The sequence below is a fragment of the Eschrichtius robustus genome, chromosome 11 (assembly GCF_028021215.1).
Source record: "Eschrichtius robustus isolate mEscRob2 chromosome 11, mEscRob2.pri, whole genome shotgun sequence".
Classification (NCBI taxonomy): Eukaryota; Metazoa; Chordata; class Mammalia; order Artiodactyla; family Eschrichtiidae; genus Eschrichtius; species Eschrichtius robustus.
Genome location: NC_090834.1, coordinates 54,453,678 through 54,472,254, shown reverse-complemented (window position 1 = coordinate 54,472,254; position 18,577 = coordinate 54,453,678).

Sequence of the window (18,577 nt, the reverse complement as noted above, 5' to 3'; positions counted from 1 at the left end):
TTGAATTTCTCTGAGTCAAATTTAATTTTTTTTCTGAAGTATCATCACACTGAGATGGAAGCAAGTTCTACCACAGGACCTACAGGAGTTCCTTCCCCTACCCTCAGTGTTGAATATAGGTTCTTGGCATCCTACACCTTCCAGAACATTGCCCACTGCTAACATTTTGCTTTCCAGGTCCATAAGATAGGGAGGTAAAAAACTGTGAGCTAAATTTGAAGATGGGTCATTAACAAAGCAAACCACCAGGATTTAGTCTTCCAGAAACACCATACAGCTGTTTCCCTCTGAGATCCCCTGTCTTCCTAGATCCTTGTAAGGAAACAGTTAGGATACCTCCTTAGACCATGTTCCTCCAGGTTCCCTTGTCGGGAACATCTGCTCTAGCTTTCTTCCCCACCTTTGGTAAAGCTAGGTAAAATCTACTTGACTCCCCTCCAGGAGCCTATTTAAAAAATAAAGAAAACCCCTGGCCAAGTTTTTTCATTTTTTTGTTTTTAATGGAATTTAGGAAAGCAAAGTTCTAGGTATAGGTGAAAGCAGATGGAACATATCTATAAATTTATTTATTTTACTCAGTAGAAGTGTATTAAGTGCTTCCTCTTTGCCAAGCACAGTTCTAGATATTAGTTTTGCAAAAAAATAAACCATGTTTCTGCCAGCGTGGAGCTTATATTTTGTAGAAAAGAGAATAAGAAAATTCATTTATTTATTCATTTATTCAATTAACAAGAAGTACCTTGAGGAAAAGTAATGGAAAGCAAAGGAAGAGAGAATAATGGAAGTAAAATATTGATTATAATGTCAGTGGAAGTCTGAAGAGACTGCATTGCATGAAAACCTGAATAAAATTATGAAGGAAGAAAAAAATTATGAGGAAGAAATGTAAATATATACTAGAAGAAAAAAAAAATCATTCCAGGCCAACAGAAAAAGCCAGTGGCAAGGTCAGAGCTTGGTGTCACTAGGCATCAACAAGGAAGCCAGGGTAGCTGAATGGAGAGAATTGCAGGTGAGAGGATTCGGGAGTTAATTATAGGGAGTCTTGTAAGTCAGAGATAGAATTTTGAATGTATTCTAAGTGTGATGGGAAGGCTTGGAGAATATTAACTTAAAAGTTGCTGCTTTGGTCATTTATGATGCAGATATGATTAAAGATGGACAAGAACAGAAAGGCTTATTAGGCTATTGCAGTATCTTAGTCATTATATAATATACCTTGGACCTGAATGGGGAAACAGTGATGTGATGTTCTTTATATGGTGTGGATCTATTTTCATTTCTTTTTTTTTGTATCATTTTTTATTCAATTCCACATATAAGTGACATCATATGATATTTGTCTTTCTCTGTCTGACTTACTTCACTTAGTATGATAATCTCTAGGTCCATCCATGTTGCTGCAAATGGCATTATTTCACACTTTTTTATGGCTAAGTAATATTCCATTGTATATATGTACCACATCTTCTTTATCCATTCATCTGTCGATGGACATTTAGGTTGTTTCCATGTCCTGGCTATTGTAAATACTACTTCAATGATTTTGCTGGACATTTAGTGAACCCTTTCAATCAAGAACCAAATGTTTTTCCTAACATAAAAACTTCTTGAAGTATCCTATTAAAAATTTCCTCCACCATTTTTTAATCTTTATTTTTTGGTTATGGTAGTTTTAAAACTCCTATTATTTTGATGTTGGACCTCCCATAATTATCTTCTAATTTTCATACATTTTCACTCTTATTTTCTTTCTCTTTATATTTTTTATTCCACTTTCAGCACTATTTCTTCAACATTATATTTGAAGCACATTATTGAATTTTGATTTCTGCTATTATACATATATGAAAAATCTACATCTATATATGTTCTTATATAAAGCAAAATATGTATCAGTATATGAATATAAAATAATTACATATAATTACTAAGAGTTCTTTATTTTACCTTACTATAGCATCCTATTCTTAATATCAATAGAATAAATATCTACTCTTAGTCCTCTGAGAGTGTCAACTAATTTTTTTAAGTTTAATTTTTACAGTTTTAATTTATTCAGAATTTCTTTTTTTTTCTGTTGGTTCATTATATATCTTTATATATATTAGAGCCATTCTTCAGTTGTCTGTGACTTTTAGTTGTCTGCTTATATTTAAGAGCTGGGAGCTAAAATTCTATTTGGAAGTTTGAGACAATGTTTGTGACTTGTAGCTGTGGGTATAATTGTAGGGTTATCTGCCTGGTTTGTTTACTTTGTGCCTTTCCTCTTGGGTTAATCAGTTTACCCCTTTAGGGAATTTCAAAACTCCTGTCTGGAGCCTTCACGGGAGAGAAGAGTACTGAGGGTCTCAGTGTTTGTGTGTAAACACACACTTAACCCCTCTATTTTCAGTAAAGTACTTTTTCAACAACTATGACTAATAACTTATCAAAAACCCCTATTTAATCCTTTTTAGTCTTTTAATATTTGGAGGACAGAGCGGGGGAGGTTATATGGGGATTCAACTGCTTCTTATACAGACTTTCTAGCAGTCCCTATTTTTGTTCACCTTTATCCCCATTCCCAGAAGTATCTGACACCCAATTCCTGCCTTTTTAAAAATTATTTTAAGAGGGTTTAATATGCATTATATATCCAATGGCTTTTTTAGTTTTTCTCACTACAAGTTTATAGTTGAGTTTCCTTGGATATGCTCACTTAACAGTTGTCTATCTACTTCACAGCTCCCAACATTTATTGCTTTTATCTCTTCTCCTTTCCCTTTTCCTCTGTGGGTTTGTATAATTTAGGACATCCTTTATTTTCATTTAGGGAATAAAGATAAATGTGATTTTCATGCCACTATATCTACCCAGAGTCCATTAGTATGAATTATCACAAGGGCCACGTAAAAGTAGAATACCTCCTATTTTACAGAGGCAAAAATTAAGCTCAGAGAATTTAAGTAGTCATTTTATACTCTCAAGGTTAATAATTGGTTGAATCAGGATTGTTATCCAGTTCAGGTAAACTCCATATCTGTGGCTCTTCCTGTCACACGCTGCTGCCTCAGTTATCACCCTTGTTTACAGTGGACCAAATGCAAACATACTGTTCATCTGCCAGAAATGGTTAGTGGCTTATCACAGTACCATGTGTCCTGAGCACACATCCAATTGACTTTGTCTCCTCACCCATACAACCTGACAAGTCTGCAAATCTCCACTTTCTAATTAGTCAAGTTAATGAAGCTCCTTAAAGAAATCCATAGGGCTTCCCTGGTGGCGCAGTGGTTGAGAATCTGCCTGCCAATGCAGGGAACACAGGTTCGAGCCCTGGTCTGGGAAGATCCCACATGCCGCGGAGGAACTAGGCCCGTGAGCCACAACTACTGAGCCTGCGCGTCTGGAGCCTGTGCTCCGCAACAAGAGAGGCTGCGACAGTGAAAGGCCCGCGCACCGCGATGAAGAGTGGCCCCTGCTTGCCATAACTAGAGAGAGCCCTCGCACAGAAACGAAGATCCAACACAGCCAAAAATAAATAAATAAATTTATTTAAAAAAAAAAGAAATCCATAAAGCCTGCCTCCAAGGCCCTGACATTTAGCAACTTCTGGATAATGGTTTCTGGGCCCCTTCTCCATTAAAATATTGTATTGAGTCCTGAAGTGCTGACTCTGAGACTTTATTAGAATGGAACGAGGAGGGGCTCCCTTTGAGCCTTCCCAAACTCCAGGATAAATACAGAAATGGCACTTTTAATAGTCAAGCCCACTGAGAGACCGCCCTTCATGAAGTTGGCTCCTGTCAGGAAAGCTATAGTTTTCTGAGTGAAGCAGAGCAGCTGGACACTGAAACAAAGGGGGAAGAAAATAAGCCTGGAGTCACGTCTTAGGATAGTGACACAAGGCCCACAGATAAAAAGATGACTCAATTAGTAAAAAGACCACAGGCCATGAGCTGGACTCCTCAGCACCCAGGGCAGTGTAACCTCTTGATGCCTCAGTTTTCTCCTCTGAGTAGTAGGAATAATAATGCCTTGTCTTACTTCAGTCTTTCGGTGAAGATCCAAATGAGAGCAAGAGTGGGGATACATTACTCATATGGAAGGAATTAAGTTAAAAATTGACTCTGTAACATTCACATTCAGTGTGGACAGTGTGGATAGGCAATTCAAGCCACACATTTCTAGTATTTCGTCCACAAATGTTGGAGACATTGCGTCCCCTTTGTCAATAGACCCTTTTAGTCACATACCCTTATAGCTCGCTGGAAACTTGCTTTGACTTTTCACTTCAGTCTCTCATTTTGATCACTTATTTGCACTTATCTGTCCGGCTTGCCCTCATTGTATTCATCTAAATCTAATTAAATAGTATATTAAACATAAACTATTATCAGGTGGTTTTTGACAACATGTATGTTTTGCTTTCCTCTTTTAGATCAGAAGCTAAGACAAGTCAGTCAATATGTCACCTCTGGTCATTTAACACCTATCCTGAGGCTGCATATTACCATTTGTTCCTTCACTTAGTATTTATTGGTACCCTGCAATGTGCCAGACACTGTGTTAGATGCTGGGGACAGAAAGAAAACATGATTCTTGATTGACGTATTATTGAGAGGGAAAGAGACTTTTAAATTCCTTTTGTACTCCACGTCCTGTGGAGTACAGGATTAGAGATAAAAGGGATCCCTACCCTCAGGAACATCCCTCCTATAGACCAGAAGCAGACATATAAGTTAACATTTCCAACATAATGTGATTTGTTGGAGGTTGAAGGTGGTCTTTGAAGGCTGATGGGCACAGAGGAGGAGCTTCTGTGTGTGTTGGTCTCCAGGAGTAAATCACCTTGAGTCAAGGGCTAAGCAGCGGTGTTGAGACATCTAGTCAATGTTCCCAGCTTCTATCATCCCTTTGCCTTTACTGATAGTGGTGTTAAACCAATCCCTTCTGCACTTGCCATGTGTTGAGTAACATCTATGGCCTTTAGAAATCTACCCTAAGAGGTTAATTCTTTACCTATCTCTTGCTACGTACAAGTACAGTGGAGCAAAGACATAGCTGAGGCTACAAGAGCTGCACCTAGCACTTTGTCATTTCTGATGACCTATGTGACTCCCAAAACCTCTTGCTCTCTCTTGCTCATATTATAAGTTTACTCTTTACTTTTTCCATCTGGTTAAGTATTATTGTACAACAAGACTCAGACGGAGGGGAAAATTTCTTCATGTCTCAGGGCAGAGGAAATAGTTACTTTGGTATATGTCTATAGCAATGTGGACAGACCCTAAACTTAATTATTAAACTTAATTATCTTTATTCCACAAACTAGGAGCTACTTGAGAGCAGAAATAATGTCTAATCCATCTTTGATCCTTCTCACCATCACTTAACCCAGTACTTGGCCCATAGTCGGCACTCAGTAACTATTTGTGTCATGAAGACAAGTCTGTCATCAGCCATTTCCATATAAAACTGACATTACAGTTCTACCCAAAAGCATCATTTCCCTTGTTAAATGTAATCCATATTTTCAATACATCATGACCTACATGATTTGATCCCAAACTACTTCTGTCATTTGATTTCCTATCTCTCTTCCTCTCATTCATTGCTCTCCAGTAACCTTGTGAGGTAGGTAACATATTTCCTGCATTTTATAAAGAAGAAATTGAACCTCAGTAAAGTCATTTATTTGTTTGTGTTTATCCCTCTGGGCAGCAGCAGAACAAGCACTTGCTTTCTCATGTTTTGCCTTTCAGTCTGGTGCACTTTCCACTACACTATAGCTACCCTTGACTCGTGCTTTCATCTGTTCAAAGGTGGGGCATTTTGGGGTTAGTTAAGATCCCTCTTAAATCATGAAGTCTTAAATTTACTTATTTATTTATTTTTGGCTGTGTTGGGTCTTCGTTGCTCGCATGGGCTTTCTCTAGTTGCGGCGAGTGGGGGCTACTCTTCGTTGTGGTGCGTGGGCTTCTCGTTGCGGTGGCTTCTCTTGTTGAGGAGCACGGGCTCTAGGCACGCGGGCTTCAGTAGTTGTGACGCATGGGTTTAGTTGCTCTGCGGCATGTGGGATCTTCCTGGACCAGGGTTCGAACCCATGTCCCCTGCATTGGCAGGCAGATTCTTAACCACTGTGCCACCAGGGAAGTCCCTTAAATCATGAAGTCTTATAAAAGCACTCTAATCCACAGAGACTACACTACATTCTAAAGTAAGTAATGAGCATCTAGGTCACTGGAAATCACTTACTTTTCCTAAAGTCTCCCCTAGGTTTGCATTTATTTTTACAGAAATTTATTCTTAAGTAATCTTTCATATGCTTATACTGTCTCTCTCAAACTGCCTGAGAAACAAAGGGTGTCTGTGCATAGGGTTTAGCACATTGTTTGGAATTTAGTAGGTGCTAGTCTGAGATTATCTCCTCAAGTACCAACCCTCCATTTACAATTGGCCTATGAGTCATGTTTGGAACACTGAAGACTTAGAATGGTGTGACATGCAACTGATGGATAAACAATGAGATTAGGGCAGGAGGTGGGGTGAGGTAGAAAGGTCCAAAAGATATTGATGTCAAATTTCCACTTTCTTTATAATAAATCTATTTTCGGCACCATTAAACCTGTATGCCAGAGGTTAAGGAGAAAATATTTTCTTTTATAGCAGAATCCTGAAGTGATAAATATGACCTACACTTGACTTTGGGAAATTCCTCCCTTTGTTTCTAATCTCTAGTATCAAGCTACACATATAGTGACAATTAGAAGACCCTCTCACCCTGATTCTTATATACAAATTATCAAAATATATCTTGATTTAAAGAAAGGTTTTCATTATAAAAGATTAATGTTCACTGTAGAAAATTTAAAAACAAAGAGAGGCTGTAAGAGTAAAATGAAAACTGACCCAAAGTCACAACACCCAGAAATAATCACTGTTGGCATTTGATGCTAGTATTTGTACTAAGCAAATGTACAAATTTTTTTGTTTCTTTTTTTATGGGATCATAAAGTTTATACTATTGGGAAACTAGCTTGTTTCATTTAACAGTGTACCATGAACATTTTTCCATGTCATTAACTATTCTACAATATCATTTTAATGACTACATGAATACCTTTTTATGTATTGCAGGAATATAATAAAGCAAACCACTATTATTAAATAGTTAGGCTTTATCTAATTTTTTTTTTGTTATTACAAACAATGTGTAAACTTTAACAGGTTTTGTGGTTTTTCTCATTTATCAAATGGAGATAATAATAGTACCTGTTCAGAGGGTTATATAAGGGATTAAATGAGCTAATTTATGGAAAATCACAAGAGGTCAGTGATTATTAACCATCATTCTTATGTTATCATAAACAATGTGCAGTAATTTCTTTGTACACATTTTTTTGTGCACTCTGATTTCTTTGGAATTTCTAGGTTAATGGTATTATAGTTTTACGCCTTTTGATACATAATGGAAAACTCACTTTCCCAAAAATGTTGTGATGTACATACCCATCAGCAAGTATGAAAGTATCTATTTCTCTATGTTTTCACTAACCTGGTTCTTGGAATTATTTACTCTTCTCTGGCATGATGGATGTAAAACAATTATCTCTCCGCTACTTTAATTCACATGCCTCGATGGAAGAACATTCTAACATTGGTTTACGTATCATTTCTAATTCTTCATTTATGAATTCTCAGTTACTGTCCTTTAGCCAGTTTTCTAAAGAGCTTTTTATCATTGCTTCTATTGAGTTGCAAAATATGTTTACATATTCAAGGTAACAACCTGCTATTTTTTATATAACAATTTTATTTGTTTTTGAAATCTGACAATTTTATTTGTTTTCAAAATTTGATTATATACACCCTTTCACATCCATGCAGGAGGCATACATTTTTATGTAACTATATTCATAAATCTTCCTTCTTTTGGAGTCATGTTTATAAAGTTCTTTCCCATTCTAAGACTATGTAAATATTCAACTATATATTTTCTTCTAGAACTTGCATTGATTCAATTTCTATTTATCATTTTAATCAAAGTTTATGGTGCAACATAGACATGTGTCTTTTTTATTTTCACAAATGGTAAGCTGATGAGTTTAATATTCAAGAATTTTGAAGTTATTTGAAATGATACTTTTTATTATCTTTTTCTGTCTGGATTATTTTTTTAACTAATAATATGTTCTGTATTGTTTTAGACCTGGTAATATGTTAATACAAAGTTTCTTGGTAATTTTTAGTTTTTCAAAATTATTATTCTAGCTGTACTTTTAACTCTGAAATGGTGTTAAGTATTATTGCACTGCATTAAATTGTAAATTAATAATAAAATGTGAAGTCTTTTCAGTGTTGTTTTCTAATTCAAAAATGTCAAAATCTCTCAATTAATATATGTCAATATATAGTATATATCTTAATATATAAAATATTCCAATAATATTCTGTGGTGCACTTGATATTGACACTATGTATTTCTTAAGTTTAGTCATAGATATTTTATAAATTTTATCATAAACAAATGTTTTCTTATATTGATGTAAGTAATAACTAGTTACAAACACAAAAAGAAAACCATTTCTCATGTATAATTTTTCCTTCACTATTTTCCAAATTATTGTCATTTCATATTTTTTTCAGAAATGTTTGGAAAGTTTTATTTACATGTTTTGTTTTCACTTTTAACCAACATCAAAAAACAAATTATTTTATCTTGCTGTTCCAGTCATGGAAATCACTTCAGAAAGGATATGGCCTGTGCATTTGCAGCTGAGATGTGTATGCCCTGCCAGGCATTTCTTTTTGTTTCTTAGAACATTTTAGTTGAATTTCTTGGCCATTGCAGGAAGAAAATCACATAACCTAAAAAGATTTATTGTATTCCAATTTACAATTTATACACATTATATAGTTTTCTTAGTTTATTGCATTGGCTAGAAAGTCCAATCTTTTTATTCATTAAAAGCTCATGTCACCCTATATGCTGAAAAATATTTATATAGTTAGAAAGTCTGTAGAACCTCAGTACTACCACCTTACATTTAGCTCCTTTCAGTTTTCAAAAATTCTTTAACATCTTTTATCTCTTTTTACTTAACAAGTATGTGATATGGGAAGATCTTATATTTTTCTCATCTAGAATATGGAAAAAAAACCTTGGATTTTATATAACTTATCCAAGGGACTACAGTCATTAATTTTAAAAAAGAGGAATAAAATTCAGGTTTCCCAGCTTCTAGGCTAGGGCTCTTTTCAAAATAGAAATTCTGCTAGCTGCCTCCTCTTGTGTAAATCATTTGGGGAATCTTCCAATTTTGGATGTAATAAAAATATTTTTGAATATATAGACATTTGCTTTATATGACATGTTATTTGTTATTTATTAAATAACATGCATTTGTATTTCACTGAACAACATGTAAAACAGCTGAATTACCACGAGTTAACATCAATTCAGAAAGTACTGTTATGGACCAATCCCTTAGGTACTGGGATATTAAGAACTGAGAAGACACAACCAATGTATTAGTCAGAATAGACTAGGTTTGGCTGTGATTAATAAAATAATAAAAAATGATCTCAAATATTTGTGGCTTAAAATTTTATTTCTCTCAAACTACATGACCCATTTTGGGTGAGCAGAAGTGTGTTGTGTTCCTATAGTAACCTAGAAAACCCCACTGCTTTATTTTTTACTTATTTTACCATAAACCTTGTGTCAGGGGAAGAGAATATAGCGCATGGTTCTCTGGTTATTGAAGTTTGGGTACAAAAGTGGCCTAGATCACACGGCTATGCCTAACTTGAAAAGAGGTAAGGAGGTACAATCCTATCACATGCTTGGAAGGAGGGGCCAGAGTATTTATGAACAGTCCTGATAATTCTCTAAACCTCAGTACTGGAGCTATTCATAGCATTTTGAAGAAGAGAGAAACTAAACACATAATTATAGTAATTACAATATAATATGATAAACTGGACAAACTATAGTAGGGGACAAAGTAATCTGTAGAAGCGGAAGACAACAATTCAACGTGCTTGGAGAGGATAGAAAATACTTCTTAGGGAAATCGGCATGTAACTTGAACTATAAAGATAAATTTATAAAAAAAAAAAAAGATAAATTTACCAGATTGATCAAGAAAGAGAGCATTTACTCATAATTTATGCTTAAGTGCAATAGAGAAATAGCCACTTAGAGAAAGAGGCATAAAGACAGACCAAGTTTCAGAGGGCTATTCGTAATAAATTACATCAGTCTAGATAAATGACTTTGCCTCTCTAGACCACAAGCTTCACGATAATATAAGGAAGTTTAATAATATTTTTTCAGCTCTAACATTCTATGTTGGAATTTTTTATGTTGGAAACTTACTGGTAATTTTCAAGTCCTTATATGTTGGTAATCATCCCACATTAAAGAAAAGTCAGATAGAAGAGACAGCAAATGATTTTGCACTATGTCTGTCAATCCTAATTACTTAGAGGGGGCTAGAACACTTGATTGTGTAAGATGAAGCCTGAGAAAGAATGGTGTGGAAGATTGTCGATGACTTTCATGGACCCAGGACTGGGTAGTACAGAAGTAAAGGTGAGAGTGAGTAGGGATGTAGAAGGAGTGGTTATTTCCATGAGTTCTTGTTATAGAAGTGGTGCCATTTCAGCAGTTGTTAGGCCTGTGATAAAAATATATATTGGTGTGATATCACACCAAAATATATCACACCAATATATTTTTATCACAGGCCTAACAACTGCTGAAATGGCACCACTTCAATAGTGATATATGTATCACATTTTACAGTGATATATATATATATATATATATGCATATATATATATATGTGTGTGTGTGTTTGTATATCCAGTGTGATACATGAAATTCTAACATCAGTGATCAGACAAGTCATCTAGTAGCCAAAAATTCTCCTCTCCTTTATTTAACATGCATGCTTACAAGCACTCATAAATGCAGAAGACTAATTTACCCAGAACCCAGCACTCAGGTTTAACCAGCCCCACCCAGTCCCAGGGATTCTCTTTCCTGTACTGACAAACTTGTCCATAGCTGTAGGATCATGCATAAAAAATTGATGGAGAAAAAGAAACAGAAAAATTATACTGTATATGAAGAGAATAAAGTAGAAAATACAGGTCAAAGTAGAGAATGCCTTTTAAAAAGTGGATACAGTATTTTAGTTCCTTCCATCCTTTAAATTAACTATTATTGTTTTTATGATTTTTTTTTTCCCTAGAGAAAGTAAAGTCTAAAATCTATTCTCAGAACATCTCCATATTTTCCAAGTCCTTCCCTTAGTGACATAGGTAGTAATATAGCATTATGTAAGGCCTAGCAAATGAGAATTTATCATCATAAAACAGTAGGCCATTGACTTTACTTTCAGCCAAGCACAATGACTGAATGAAAAATACGTGTCAGGAAATGTACTTTTTATTAAATAGAATAATATAGGTTTAAGTTGTCCTCTTATAGTAAATAGACTACTTCCTGTGCAACTCTGTCATAAAATGTGCATTTGAGATTAAAATATATAAATAGAATAAGTCCCACTGTACATTTTTCCCACTTCACATCAGTGGAAAACTCCTTTTCAGAAGTCAGCAACTGTGTGTAATTTTCCAGTGTATCTTTTTCTAAAACATTTCTTAGTTTAAGTTTTATAACAGTTTATTTACTTTTATCCAGTCCTTGGAGATTCAAGACTTGTTCTGTTGATTACAACTAAACCAAGTATAGGGAAAATAAGTGTAGAAAACACTGGGAATTGATATGAAATACATGGGTGAAAATGGTATATAACAACATAAGTTCTAGTTTTAATTGCCCCCAAGTAACACTAATTATTTCAATCTAGTTTACAATAGAAATCTAATAGGGAATATAGAAATATTTCAATTAACCCATCAGAGTATAAACTTGCTTAAATTATTATTCAATTACTGCTTGTAAATGGATAACTTTTAGTTATGTTGACATGGGTAAAATAGCTATAACTAGAAATAACTACTAATTATATACCATAATTATACCTATGTTTATTTTTTAAATATTTTCTAAGGCTTTGGATTCTTTTATACTCTACCTTTACAAACATATTTACCATGCCCACACCTTAGAAAAATATATCAGCATGCAAACACCATAATTTCTTTATATGATAGCAAATTGTATCTGGATGCTAGTTGTTGTTGTATTTGTTTATTATATATTGGGTTTATTTGGGGTTTTTTTTCTTGGCTGTTTCATGATATCTAGCAATACTTCCATACAGATAGCCACTTACAATTTAAGCATAACCCTTTGACACCAATGTATTTTGATCTATACAACGAATCGTCATGATGTATCATTTATGAATATTATTTCTCCAATTCTACCAATGGTTTCTGTGCTCTTAATCTTTGAGGAGGACAAGTGCTTTTTATTGTTATTATTATTATTATTATAAAAATGAGAAAAACTGAAGCTTAGATAAATTAAATGAATTGTCCAGTGTTAGCAGTTAATGTAGTTTTGGACTCAAAATAAGGTCTACCAACTTATATAATGTTTTTTTCTTTATGTAGGAGAAAGTTACCACAAATATTTTTTACAGAGATAGTTGTATAAATAGCAAACAAACGAACAGACTAAGGCCATGGGAAAAACGTAAAAACCTTAAGCAGCTATTGGAGGAGTTTGCCATTAAGTTAGGAATTCTAACGATCTAACTATAATAATTAATTACCCTTAATTACCTGATTAGAAACCTCCATGTTCCTACTACTTACAAACTGTACTTCCAGACCAGTACCATCCACTATGATAGCAACCAGGCACATTTGGTCATTTAAACATAAGTGTAAGAATTGACATTAAGTAAACGTAAAAATTTAGTATCTCATTTGTATTAACTACATTGCAAGTGCTCAACAATTACCTGTGGTAAGTGGCTACCATAAAGGGCAGTGCTGACAGAAATTTCCATTATCACCAAGTATTCTTAGTGTGTCTCTAGACAAATATGCTAAAGAATATTATTGGTCATTGTGTCTGTATTTTTATGAGGTAAATTGTGTAAGCTCTATCTATATTTTATACTTCCCACACATGCAATTGTAGTTGAACATGCTACATTAGTCACAGGTTGTAATATTACAGAGTAGGAAACACACGAGGCCTTTGATAAACTTTGGTGTTGCATAATCAGTTAAGACAACAAAAATTATTTAAGAACTTTAAAAAAATTATTTATTCATAAGACCCAAATTTAAATCAGCTAATTTACTTAATACCACACAACCTTTGACAGTTCAATGATATACACTGTATGTGTAGTGTGTGTGTGTGTGTAAATGTGATCCAGTCATACCTGGATTAAGAGTACAATGATGACTTTCCTTTTAAGTTACATAACTAATAACCCTCAATGGCTTAATGAAGGGCATCTGAAACATAAATTTAATGTATTTCAAGTCAAATGGAGAGGAATCTGAAGTTAAGAAAAAAATATTATTTACTAATACGTTCACTAATATCTTTGATAACAATTGCTTTTTTTTAATTGAACGCCTTCTCTGGTTCAATATTCTTTTTCCTTAAGAATATTATTCTTTGGATCTTTTAAGGTCAGTCGGGATCAATTTACTCTCTCAATCTTGGCTAGTCCAAAAATGGCTTTAAGTATTAAGTTACTAATAATTTAGCTTAGTGTCAAATTCTAGGTTAATAATTATCTTCTTCCAGTACTTTGAAGATATCAATCAATGGTCTTATGCTATTCACTATTGCTGAAGAAAAGTCTATCTTCAATTGATTATATCTTTGTTATTACTCTGTAGTAATCTTTGTCTCAAAATACTTAACATTATTTTCTCTGTTTTTTGTTCTGATGTTATACATTTTCATTATGAGGTGTCTGGTGTAAATATCTATTTTTCCTGCTCAGGATTCATTGTTCTCCTTCTATATCAAGAGTCAAATCTTTCTTCAATTCCGGGAAATTGTTAGTCATTATATATTCAAATATATAGGGATTTTTCTTTGGATCTTTAGTGTCTCATAAGTTCACTCATATTTTCTATTTTTTATTTCTCTGAACTACATCTTGAGCTATTTCTTGAGTTGTATCATTTAGTTCAATAAATACCTATAGGATTTTATGTCTGGTCTACCCTTCAAGTCATCAGTTTAGGTTATTGCTATTTTTTTCAATAGCTATGTATATATTTGGTCTAGAAGTTCTACTTGATTATGTTTCATATCTCCTGATTTTACCATTGTATTTTGTTATTGTTTAAATTTCTATTTTATCTTTATTTACTCACTTAAAAAATCTCTTTCAGTTGTACTGATATCAGTTATACTGATATCATAAATTCTCCACTGTGTAGTATTGACTGATTCTCCCCACTGTGGATTGTGTCATGTCACGTTTGTAATTTTTGACTCTGGGCTCAACTATAGGAATTTTTATTTTATTGGTGTGTGTGTGTACATGTGTTATGTGAATCCTCTCTATCCTGAGTCACTGAAGGAGAGTTTCTGATTTGTTTCAGTGCAGGCCCTAAGTCTCCATCAGTTGTTGATCAATTTCTGTGTTAATTTCTCAATTTGTGGCTATAAATAGGATGATATTATAATTTATTATCCAAACAGGACACCTATGAAAGTGAACGGGAACTTTATACCAGACGTGTACCAGGATTGTCCAGGGCCAACTAGGATATATGGCCATTTTATTCATCCACCATGAGAATACTGAGAATGAGGCTATTACAACCATGGAGAGAATATGCATAGTGTAGATTTTTTTTTCTTAGCTGGAAGCCTTGGGGCAATGGAAAATTTCTATCAAGGTACCTGTAGTTACTGAGAAAAGGTTTTATATTCGCATTTTAAGGACTAGACAAGTTCAAGTTCATAAATAAGTTATATTTGAGCCTTATCCTAATAGCTCAGTTTCTGTGGCCTCTCCATGTGGGCTTTCCAACTCCAGCTTCTAGTTCTTGAAGGGCTTATGTCTAGTTCTGTTCTGAAATTGAATGATTCTACTTCAGATTCAACTCATGTTTACTGCTCCTGGGCATTGTCCTGATTTGGTTTAAACTCATAGTTATATTTTAATTTTTACAGCTATTTGTTATTCAGCATTATTATGTATTTGCTTGGAGTAGAATTGGGATTTTTTATATCAACTTAGTCTACTGTACTTGTAAGTACAATTTTAGATAAATTATTTTAATATGTTTTAAAAGAACATAATACAACCATAGGTTTTGTTCTATTTCTTTTCCTATACATTTATGTTTATTTTTCTCTTCCTTAAAGTACTGATAATTTTGTAATTTCTTTACTAGTTCACTGGCTGTATTCTCTACATTCTTCCCATTATTTTTTTTTCTGATTTATGGTTTCTCCAAATATAGTAACAATTCACATACAAATCAGGATTCTCTACATAAATGTAGAATTATGATATTGCTAAACCTCTGAAAAAGGGGAGACCCAGTATCAAGGGTCAGCATACAAAGTCCTATGAACCAAATACCGCCCACTGACTCATTTGGAGCCTGTGAGCTAGGGGTAATTTTTATAGTTTTGAAAAACTGAAAAAAAGAGTCAAAAGAATAATATTTTTAAACAATGAATACGATACAAAATTCAATTTTTTGTCTATTTATAAAATTTTATTGAATTCACATGCATTCATTTATGCATTGTCTTTGGCTGCTTTCACATTATAAGGGCAGAATTGACTAGTTACAACAAATGCCATATGACCCACAAGCCTAAAATATTTACTATTTTGTGCTTTACAGGAAAAGCTTTCTGACCCTTGGCCTATATAATTAAATAAACAAGGTAATGACATATTCTTTTTAACAAATCTAGAATTTCTGTGATTAATATCAATGGATGCATTTTAATTGAATCTGTAGGGTAAAAATAAGCTTATGTGACATTGTGCTTTAGAGATTGGAATGAAAGAGGTGGTAGGAGTGATATTTTATAATTTATCATAGTAGAAGTTCTGATAGTTCCAAAATCAATAATAAAAACAGGAAATGACAAATAATGAATATAAACAAAGAGTAGAAATATTCGTGTATATTTCTAAAATAGTTTTCTAATAAGTATCAGTATTTTAGAGCACGGGTATAAATAACAAGTCTAGCATTGGTTTAAAAAGAATTCATCATGCAAGAGCTTGATGTTTTGAATCTTATGACTTCATGAAATATGGAAGGATGAAAAAAATTTGACTACATTAAATATAGATCAACAACAATCATACTAAGAGAAATAAGAGCATCATGCTCTTCTGGGGAAAAGCACAAAGCAGCATAAAAAAAAGAGAAAACTGATTTTGTCAAAAGGTTTGAAGGTTTCCTCTCCGGAGAGCCAGATGAGTTTTTTGTTTGTTTGTTTTTTGTTTTTAAAATCTTTATTGCAGTTTAATTGCTTTACACTGGTGTGTTAGTTTCTGCTGTATAACAAAGTGAATCAGCTATACATATACATACATTCCCATATCTCCTGCCTCTTGCGTCTCCCTGCCACCATCCCTATCCCACCCCTCTGGGTGGACACAAAGCACAGAGCTGATCTCCCTGTGCTATGCGGCTGCTTCCCACTAGCTATCTATTTCACATTTGGTAGTGTATATATACCCATGCCACTCTCTCACTTCGTCCCAGCTTACCCTTCCCCCTCCCCGTGTCCTCAAGTCCATTCTCTATGTCTGTGTCTTTATTCCTGTCCTGCCCCTAGGTTCTTCAGAACCAATTTTTTTGTTTTGTTTTGTATTTTAGATTTCATATATCATTAACATATCAAGGGAACTGATGTACTGAGAAAAAACTGGTTTCAAAAAAAAAAATAAAGTATAATATAAAACTAAAAACTATTTCTATGTCATTAATAGACATCATTTCTTCTGTATTCATTATTTAGTAGGAGACAATCAAGGAGTGCTAACCTCTTTAAATAACGAAGGACCTATAATTGCTAAGGTGGTCTTTGGAAACAAATTTTATTTTAAAATCTGAACAACTAAACCAAATTAAAAATATATTCTTACTTTATGTGCTCTTGAATTTAGAAAAATATTTTTTATAAATTAACATTTTATTTATTTATATTTAAAATTTATTTTATTTTATTTTATTTTTGGCTGTGTTGGGTCTTTGTTGCTGCCTGCAGGCTTTCTCTAGTTGCGGCGAGCAGGGGTTACTCTTCGTTCCAGTGTGCAGGCTTCTTATTGCAGTGGCTTCTCTTGTTGCGGAGCACGGGCTCTAGGCACGTGGGCTTCAGTAGTTGTGGCACGCGGGCTCAGTAGTTGTGGCTCATGGGCTCTAGAGCACAGGCTCAGTAGTTGTGGCACACAGGCTTAGTTGCTCCAAGGCATGTGGGATCTTCCTGGACCAGGGCTCGAACCTGTGTCCGCTGCATTGGCAGGTGGATTCTCAACCACTGCGTCACCAGGGAAGTCCCCAGAAAAATATTTTTAAAATGTGTTTTTAATCTATATTTCAACTCCTGAGGAACTGTGTGAGGAGAAAACGACCTTCATTGATAAATGTTCATTAAGTGTCCAGTGAGAAATATGTATAATAATTGGATTCACAGTTCTAGGGCTGGGGTAAGGGGAGCCTGTAGGGAGTGATCACTATGTTATGGGCATTGTACTAAGTGATTTACATGGATTCTTTAATTTAATATTCACAAGACATTGACAAGTTGTTCTACTTTATACATGAGAAAATTGAGACTCACAGAAAATAAATTACGTATCTGCTGTCTAGTTAGTAGAAAGTAGTAGAGCTGAAGTTAGCAATCTAAAGCACACTATTCTCAAGACACTGCTCTGTTTGTATTTATGGCAGGATTTTCCCAGAACAAGCTATATAACTCATTAAATACAGCCAAACGGTAAAAAGCACCGGCTTTAGACTCAGATAGACCCAGATTTAACGTTCAAGCCAGATAATACCAAGTCCTAACTGGGAAATTATTTAACCTCTTGAACTTTAGTTTCCTTCTTTGTAAAATGGGTATAATATTATCTATTACACAGAATTTTGAAGGTCAAATAAGCTCATGTAGGTAAGACACCTAGTACAGTGCCTGGCACATAGAACCTGTCAGTTACATGACAACTATCATTATCCATGACAACTCTGTCATCATCACCAGGGTTTCTATGAAGTTACTCATTCTTTCCCCAAGTAGTTTGACTCTTTTTACTTGATGAACTTATCATCATTTCGCTGACCTTTAGTATTTGTACTCAGCATAACATGGAACAATGTAGCAGATCTTAACTCATTATTAAAATAGTATTTCATTTCATAATTAGTTTATTAACTCATCCAACAATAAATTAATAGCTTTGGTTAAAACTGAAAGATTTTTTCTCCCTCATAAAGCACACGGATAGTAAATAATTAACAAACCAAAAAACCAAACAATTACAGGTAATTACAAATGTTACAAAGAAAAATCAAATAGGGTAAAGGGATGAAGAGCACATCCCTTTCTGGTTTCAGAAAGGCCACTCAAAGGTTGCTCTTCTGAGCAGAA